The following is a 10,285-nucleotide window of genomic DNA, read 5'->3' as shown; positions in this document are numbered from 1 at the left end:
GAGGGAGATACGTACATTCCTTAATTTTAGATTATTTCAAAAGTTTCGTAACAGCAAATTCTAATACATGTTTTAAAATAATACGGGGCTTGTACAGGAAGTCATGCTTTATACATGTATTAGTATATCCTGACTCATTCCTTATTCTTGCTCAAAAGAAAGTTTGTGTATAACAACATGTTTTCTAGGATACCAAATTGAAGCTCAATAAAAATTCAAGAACTCAAAACAAAATTAAAGAATCATCACGAAAAAGTATACAGATCTTAAAAATAATTTAGCTAACAAGTATTATATCAAAATAAGGTTGAATATTCGGGTACAGAAACATGGTCTGCTTTCCCTCGGACTCTCGACAGACGAACTACATCTGTGAGAGTTGGTTCTGAATCTTTACATGAGGGGGGAAACTAGCTTTGAACAATACCTAGGATGGTACATGGCATTGCTGTCGCTGTAAAAGCAGGCCGGACGTAGTTGCCGATGTAGAGGCAGTCCGGGTGTTGTTGCCGATGTAAAAGCAGTCCGGGATCGACTGACACCTATGAGTTTCAAAATTCAAACTTTTTAATAAAATAAAAAAAAAATACAAAAATACAAAACAGTTACAAACAACAATAAAGTAAAACAAATATTTTCAATTATTTCCCTAATAGAAAACAATAAATATTTTGATAAAACTTTATTTATGATTACTATTAATTATCTTTATTTTAGTTAAACTTATTTGAAAATAATTTACTTTAAATCTTAATACTTTTAAAATCACGACTTACCTATAAGTTTCAAAATTCAAACTTTGACGTCTCATAGCAGAATTTCTACTTATATAGCAATAATTTTTGTTCGTTGTGAGAATAAAGTACAAAGAACTTCTGAAGGATTTGCCTTCAACTGCAATTATATTGTATGCTGGCGAAACAAAACTATCCATAGCCGCTGCATGTTTATACACCTGTCCTGATTGATTCAGGGGCGCCTGTCGTTCAGCAGTTATCGTTTGTTGATGTCGTTCATTGGTATTTTCCCGTTTGGAAATATAAATTGGATCGTTGGTTCTCCTGTTCCAATTGTGTAAGCTAATAATTTTGGGGTCCTTTTTAGCTTGCTGTTTGGTCTGTATCAAAGCCCGGTGTAAAAGGCCGTACTTTGACCTGTGTTAACAGTTTGTTATTATCAGGTTGAGAACAACCCTCCCTCAGACAAGGGGTCATTTAACTGATGAAGAAAAGAAAATAGAAATATCAAGGATTTGTATAGTTCTTCTATACAAAACCTTTGAAAACTTAGAATGTTGTACTAAAAAAGAGGAGAGTTACATCATATTTTAAACAACTTTTTCTAAAAGTGGGGTCCACTTATTTTGAATAATATTAAATTGTTAAAGTAAATGTGTTAAAGTCCAGGAATATTACAAAATTCTTGGACATGTTTTGACCATTTAATACCAGATAGATATATAGTTTTTTGAGAAAAAATTAGCCCTTTTGTACAAACAAATATATTATAACTTATATTGATCCCTTATAAAACATGTAAAGGGATATTTATAACATCAAGGGGTTGCCCCCAAACTGATTATGACTTGGATGGAGAATTGTCTCATTATCTGTCACACATACATAGACCAGATTTAATTATTTCTTGGTGAACAGGGAAAAAATACTTCAGAAATTAAAGAAGTGTCAAAGTACAAGTGATAAATTAAGTTTTAATATTGTCAAATAGAATTGAGAATGGAAATGGGGAATGTGCCAAAGAGACAACAACCCGACCATAGAAGAAAACAACAGCAGAAGGTCACCAACAGGTCTTCAATGTAGCGCACCCGGAGGCGTCATTCAGCTTGCCCATAAACAAATATATACTAGTTCAGTGATAATGAACGCCATACTAATTTCCAAATTGTACACAAGAAACTAAAATTAAAATAATACAAGACTAACAAAGGCCAGATGCTCCTGACTTGGGACAGGGGCAAAAATGCGGCGGGGTTAAACAATAAAAAGTCATGTTTGTTAGATCTCAACCCTCCCCCTATACCTCTAGCCAATGTAGAAAAGTAAATGCATAACAATACGCACATTAAAATTCAGTTCAAGAGAAGTCCGAGTCTGATGTCAGAAGATGTAACCAAAGAAAATAAACAAAATGACAATAATACATAAATAACAACAGACTACTAGCAGTTAACTGACATGCCAGCTCCAGACTTCAATTAAGCTGACTGAAAGATTATGATTTCATCATATGAACATCAGGCACAATTCTTCCCGTTAGGGGTTTAGTATCATACCATCATAACATATATGAGAAGAACATAACCCGTGTCATGCCAACAACTGTTTTTTTGAATAAATGTGTTTAGTTCCGATGCAAAGACCCTATAAGTGAATCAATATTAACGCCAAGATATGCAATCTTTAATGACCTGACAACAGTATCGTAACTATAACCTTTCTTAATAAGTCTATTCAAAGGTTTTGTTAGTATTTGAGGTGAATACTGAAACCTTTGCGCTTTATAAAGAATATTTCCATAAAAAAATTGGATGTAAATACCTGAACGTATAAGAAGCTAAGTCTGCATGTTGAGCTATATTTACGAATGATGTCCTTATACCGATGATAAAATTTAGTAAATGTTTTGACTAGTTTGTGATATCGAAAACCCTGGTGTAATAATTTTTCAGTAATACATAAATTTCTCTCGTTAAAATCTAAAACATTGTTACATACACGAGCGAATCGTACAAGTTGAGATATATAAACACCGTAAGATGGTGACAAGGGAACGTCACCATCTAAAAATGGAAACCTACTATTTTATGTTTACAAAAAAAATTATAATCGCTCGCCTTTACTTTTCAAGTTTCGCCTAAAAAATTTGCAAATTAAATATTTTTTTATTAAAATTTTCAAATCGCTCGCTCGCCCCAAATTTTGGAGTCCAAAAATCCGTAGAACAAGAAATTAAATTGATGTGGCCTAATCATGCCTATTTTTCAGATCTTACCAGGCAACCTTATTCATATATAAAATCCCCCTATCCCCCACTCCAAAAAAGGAATAAATATCAGATAATTTTCATTTTAACATATATTTTATAAATTGATTGATTGTTTGCTGCTAATTTGTAACGCCCGGTGACAATATTTCATTCTTTTTATAAAAGTCAGGTATATAACTAAGAGATGTGATATGATTGCCAACGAGTCAACTATAAACCGGAATTCAAATATGAAAAAGATGTAAGCAATTTAGGCAACCGTAAGGCCTTCGACACAAATGACGAAACAAGATGATATAGAGTCGTCTATACAAGACTCGACGTTAAAAGTTTGAAGAAATTCAAACGAAAAAACTAACGGTCTAATTATTATACATAACAAAACAATTTACAAAATATTAAGTATGAGTCGAGACCTGAACCAACGACAACCCCTTAACTAAAGGCTCCAGACTTTGGACAATCACATAAATAAATAGGGCAGGGTTAATATGAAAACGGAAATGTGGCATCTCCACAGGAGACCAAGTTACACAGAAATTTCCAGCTATAAGTCATTGTATGGCCTTCAACAATAAACACAGCCCAAACCGCATAGTTACATGTAGCTGTAAAAGGCCCCGAAATCGCAATTGTAAACCAATTCAAATGATTAAACTAACGGCCTAATTTATGTACAAAAAAAATAACGAACAACAAATGTGAAACGTACATGTACATAGCAACAAACGACAACCACGACAATCCTGACTTGGGACAGGCAAATACATACAGAATGTTGAGGGTTTAAACATGTTAGCGGGATCCCAACCCACCCCCTAAAATGGGACAGTGATGTAACAGTATACCATGTTTGTGAGCGTTCAACCCTCCCCGAAGCTACGACAGTGGTGTAACAGTACAATACAAGAAAAACCTGAAAAATCAGTTGCAATTAGATTAACTCAAAAGTTCGGTACGTGACACGCACAAAAAAAAAATAACATTAAGACAATAGACAACAAAGAACCGAAATAATAGTATTTGCACTTACTGGATGTATGTTCAAAGCTTTAATCACAACTAGTACTGTAATACATCTTGTTCTTCCGGACTGAAGTATCAATCAGTCAACAAACAACGAATTTATTAAATACAAAATAACATAGTCTGACAAACGTATACTTGCAGATAGATCCATATACAATGAAAGTTTTTGAAATGAGGTTGATCCGACGGCAAATTAAATTTTTGTTTTATTGTTCTTCCGTAGAATTTCTCCAGAAGAGGTGTAAAGACTTCACTAGAAGACATTCTAGAGATGTGCAGAAGAGACCAATAAAACACGCCCCAGGTATCCTACATAATTATATTGGTTCATTGAAGATGATACAATTTTTTTTAGAATAATAATTTTCTGATATCATCGCTTATAATTATAGGATAGGAAAGGTATACGTGTTTGAAGGGGATATGGTCGATTTTTCTAGTATGCACATCTAGATTTGAACAAAATCAAATAATAAGCTAGTTTGATTTTTTTACTAAAATTAATTACGATATCATACTGTCGCACCACTTGTGAACCTCGTCCTGAAAATGTATGGACTATTTTTCACTGGACGAAAAACAAACAACATTGAACCAATCTCTGCAAAGCCCGTTCAAAGCTCTAGTCTAGTTGTTTTTATGCTCCCTACGATAGGAGATGGTAATTATGGTAATTGATCTGTGCGTCCGTTCTTCTGTCCGTCTGTTCGTCTGTTTTTCCTGATTCAGGTTAAAATTTTGGTCAAGGTAGTTTTGGTGAAGTTGAAGTCCAATCAACTTAAAACTAACTTCAAATGTTCCCTATGATATGATTTTTCTAATTTGAATGCTAGATTAGAGTTTTGATCAAAATTTCGCGGTCCACTGAACAAAGAAAATGATAGTGTGCATGGGGCATGTTCTATGGACACATTCTTGTTTTTCGGATGTCTCCAAAGGCTCCCACTGACTTTGAAAGTGTTTAAGCACCCTATAGCATGTTCCACCTACATGTATGTCTGATACCCGAACGGTAATTGCAAGTTTATTTTAACATAATATTCTTTCTGCTCTTAAGCTTGTTCTACACGTAGCTCTCAGTTTATTGCGTCAATAGAGGAAACGAACGGAGAATGCAAGCGGTATTTCTATTTTACCTAAAATGACAAAATCCCGAGGATCTGTAATGCCATGCTTGGTCAATTAAAGGCAGTTTATTAATACCGCAGTCCCACTAGACCACGATCGCTATACGATCTGTGAAAAAACTGAAAATTTTGACGATCGTAGTGCGATCGTGCAGATTGCAGTAATGTCGTAGTACGGTCATGGTGAGGTATTGATGATCGTGATGAGCATGGCCAACTTTGAACATGTTCAAAACAATCGTGGTGCGGTGCGTGGTAACGAAATCAGGTCGTAGTAAAAGCGTAGTGAGAGCGCAGTAAGATCGTGGTAAGATCGCAAAGGTCGCTGTACCATCGTAGCGAAAGCGTGATTCTATTCGGAGAGACTGCCCTACGATCTCACAGCGACGTTATTACGACCTCACTACGTCCATCACGTTCTTACAGCGACCAAACTACCTTCAACTACGACTATACCACGTTTACACCACGCTGTTTAAGACCATAGTACGATTCTAGCACTACCTTGCCGCCCTCATCGCGGTCTTCCTACGACCCGACTACGTTCATACTACGACTTTCATTCTTATTGTCATTTTCACATAAAATATATTAAATCTCTCCAGGTTTTGTTTGTCTGTATGTATAAAGACTTCTTGTCAATTTTCTCTAACTGCTCAACCATGCCACATTATGTATATAGGTGCCTATCAGGAGCCTGTTAAATCAGTGATTGTCATTTGTTTTTCATTCTTTTTTAACAATAATAAAGCCGTTAGTTTTCTCGTTTGAATTGTTTTTACATTGTCATTTCGAGACCTATGAGGAATGGGCTTTGCTCATTGTTAAAGGCTGTATGGTGACCTATAGTTGGTAATTTCTGTGTCATTCTGGTCTCTTGTGGAGAGTTGGCTCATTGCCAATCATACCACATCTTCTAATTTTATATTCACACATCAGTGTCATCTCTACAACCTTTCACTAAAATATCGTCTGTTGAGCTTGATGGACTAGGAATAGGTAGTAAATTAAGGTTGTATTGGTCGTTCCGACATCTTTGCTGGATCAGGGTTCGTAATTATCAGAGCTACTCTCTGCCTCTGAATCAACCCTTACCACCACGCCCACGTGTTCTAGTAGATTTTGGTGGCATGAATGTATTGTTTCCGAGAAATCTGCGTATTAATCAGAAATAGAAGGAATGGAACTGTATTGATATGGAACACGATTTTGATATTATTCCTGAGAACGTGGTAATATCGGTATGAACGTAGTATAATCGTGGTAAGAACGTGCTATAATCGCAGTAGAAGCGTGGTACGATCGTGTTGCAATTGGATAAATCGTAGCATGGTCGTAGTGAGAACGTAATGAGCGTAGAAAGATACGCGCGGTGAGAACGTGGTATAATTGTAGCGGGATCGTTGTAGAAGCGTAATGAGGACGTAGTATCGATCATCGTGAAAGCAACGAAAATTAACATGTTCATGCAGCTCATACCTTGACCTCACCACGACCTGAATTTAATTTAGATCGCGGTGAGCGTGGTGCGATCGTGATCTAGTGGGACTTGGGCTTAACCTGTAGAGCATCATCCTATAGTTATAGTGTAAACCTTATATGATGCGTATTGTCCAAACTCTTGAGAAAAATTATGCCCGAGGCTCTTTGTCTTGCCTGAAAACGACATGAACATTGCTGTCAAGTACCGCTTACGTTTCGTGTATTTTATGCCACCCTTCCAAGTAGTTGTTGAGGATGCGCAACCGGTAAATATCAAGTTCACCTTTACAAAGAATCCTTACAAGAGAATTTACAATTAAAGTTCAATCTTAGTTGGTTTTGTTTTTGTTAAGACTTGGTTAGGCTTAAAGAAGTAAACAAAGAAAAGTTTCTTGTGTACAATTTGGAAATTCTAATATGACGTTCTTCTTAAGCTTTGGGTACAAAGCCATGTTCTAATTCAAATAGAACATGGGCTGCACGTGATTGACGTCACAATTGAAATTGCAACGTCAGATGAGTTTTGAACAACGCCAGAGATCAAAATGGACATTTTTGTTGGTGTTGCTCGCTAGGAAATTAAATAAAAACATTCTAAACGTAAGTTTAAATGTTTGTGTTCTTTTTTTAATGATAAACTGCTGATTTTCTATAACGTTTTTGGTTCATGAAATCATGAAAATGGCGACATTCCGAGCGTCTACTATAGATCCGCTTCGAAGTGAAAAAGTTCAAATATTCCTATTAGAATCAAAATAATTCTATCCTGCCATGCTCTATGCTCATTTTAACATGGGTAGGCATTATATTTGTAAACATTTAATACCTCGCTAACGCTCGGTATTAAGATATTAACAAGTATAATGCCTACCCATGTTAAAATGAGCATAGAGCATGGCAGGATAGAATTATTTCTTAATTAGTATGGCGTTCATTATCACTGAACTAGTATATATTTGTTTAGGGGCCAGCTGAAGGACGATTCCGGGTGCGGGAATTTCTCGCTACATTGAAGACCTGTTGGTGACCTTCTGCTGTTGTTTTTTCTATGGTCGGGTTGTTGTCTCTTTGGCACATTCCCCATTTCCATTCTCAATTTTAAAGAAAATACATGCATAAATATATTGTCATTGACATTAACCAACAGATATGAAGAAGTTACGACACATAATTACTGGATTTTTCATACACGATAATGATTACAAAACAAATCATAAAATTGATGAAAATCATAAATAATTGAAATTTGTGTCAAGGTCACTTACATGATATAACAGTTTCTGTTCTGTTTTATTGTCTAGAAAGTATTAAATATTACACGACATTTTTTTTTTATATTTAAAATAACAATATATTTGTGAAGGATTCATAAACACTCCAAAAATAAAAAATATACGAATAGTTTTATTTTTTTTAAATACTCAAAATTACGTAGTTGTTTTTCAATAGTTTTAAACAGAATGACGATGAAGGACATACATTTCATTTCACTTCCATTGTCCCCATAAAAATCTTTTCGCTTTCTAAAGGATTCTCTGAAATATATCATTAAAAATTAAAAAACTACGAGTAAGATAACGCAAAATAGAGTATAACATAAGTTTGGTCCCATTCAAACGTTTATATAAAATGCGCTTGCAAATTCATGAGGTAAATAATAACAATGAAAATGTTTCATTGTGTCCTCAATGGCAATGATGATATCGATAGCGGTAATGACATGTTATAATAATATGCTTTCCACATATCGTATTATCCATTGTAAAATTTAGAAATTATTAACGAACTAAGGTTCCAAGTCCTTCGGGCTGGAACCCTCGGGCAGACTATTCTATAGGTGAATTTTAAATTACCTATTCTTCTTGTGTCCTTTTTGATGATATATCCCCACTTTACCATTGTTTTAAACAATCTTGGCTTTGGAATATTTTTTGCATTTCTTACTCGAACCTTGGCAGTGTCTGACGTTCCTAGTGGTGGTTTTAAAAAAACAGAAAATTGATTCAGATGCATTAAATCAATAAAGGTTATTTTTCAATTGCTAGAACCCGGTCAATAACGATACCGGTTGAATTTTAATCCCAGAGAGTATCATCAGGTCAGTAGTCAGTGCTTCAGTTGTCCTTGGCCTCATTCTAAGGGTTCATTTTCTCCTTGAAAAAAACATAATTTCTCACTTATAACCAATAGGATAGATAACTATACTTAGTATATTGTTCCTTGTAATGTCAACATGTCTGTCATACAGGGACCACCCCAACTCGACCTCAATTCATGGATCAAGGTTAACGTTACGTGATTAGGTCCGTTCCGTTCCGCAGATACCACGAGCAGTCGGTCAACAATATGTTGTGTATGGAAAAAAGTTTAATAACAAAAATTACGAACTCCGAGGAAAATTTAAAACGGAAAGTCCATACCCTAATGGCGAAATCAAAAGCTCAAACACATCAAACGAATGTACAACGGTCATGATGACATTAAAAAAAAGTGTACCAAATATAGGTATCCTATTACTTATCAGTTTGAAATTCACATTTCGAAAAGCAAGCAGTCGTTGAACAATGAAAATGAGGCATATGGACAACGGACATATTTCAGGCAGTAACTTCGTAACATAAGGTATATGTATGAAAGCTAAAATGCATCCAGGTCCTATATTACCTTTTGAAATATAAAGATTTATACAAATAGTTTACTACGCCGCAGCTGCCGGCGGTGGTAAGTAATTTCTATATCTCGAATACTGATAGTTTTACTTTCGTTGCAAGCGTGACAAAAACCAGCAATACGTTGGCATAACTCGATAAACGATAAAAATACAAAATTTATGTTCCATCATCGATTACAATGAATTATGTCTAAACTCCAGGAAATGCATATATCTTATATTACAAAGTTTCTGACTGTCATATGTCCATTGTCCTTGACTTCATTTTAATGGTTCAGTATCTCCTTGAACATTTTAATAATTTCTCACTTATAATAAGCTATAGGATAACTAATATTGGTATAATTCTTCCTTGCAATGTCTACATTTCTGTCAGACGAGGTTCACCTGACCTTATATATTAGTTATCAAGGTTAAGGTTGCGCGATTAGGTCTGTTTTCTCAGTTGGTAGTTAGTGAACAATATGTGGTGTATTGGATGATTTTAAGGGGTACGGTACATGTCAGTCTTGTAGGTTCCATTTCACCTTGATGATTTGGTACAGGACATTTTAAGACAAAAATGGTGGATTGATTCTGGTTTTGTGACTAGCCAAAACAATAGTTCATTTCGACATGTTAGTAGTTATCAAAGGTTCCAGGTTTGTAATTTAATACGCCAGACGCGCGTTTCGCCAACACACAACTCAATGTGCCGGCGTCACACATTGGCGTATAGACCGTCGTGCACCAAAAACGTACAGAGAAAATTAATAAAGTCGGTATACGTTAGTTGCACGCCAGAGGAACGCTAAGCAATCGTTAAACACGCGTTGCATGAGTTTGAAGTACGTCAATATACAAAGGTATACGCATGGTGAACGCTACAACTCAGCAAATTTTTATGCAGCATAAAATTTTCATTCAGCTCAAGCCTGTGTCTAGCTTATACCTGTACGCTACATGCACGTAATACATACGCTACAAG

This window comes from Mytilus edulis, chromosome 1 (assembly GCF_963676685.1).
Source record: "Mytilus edulis chromosome 1, xbMytEdul2.2, whole genome shotgun sequence".
NCBI lineage: Eukaryota > Metazoa > Mollusca > Bivalvia > Mytilida > Mytilidae > Mytilus > Mytilus edulis.
This window is presented reverse-complemented; position numbering follows the sequence as displayed.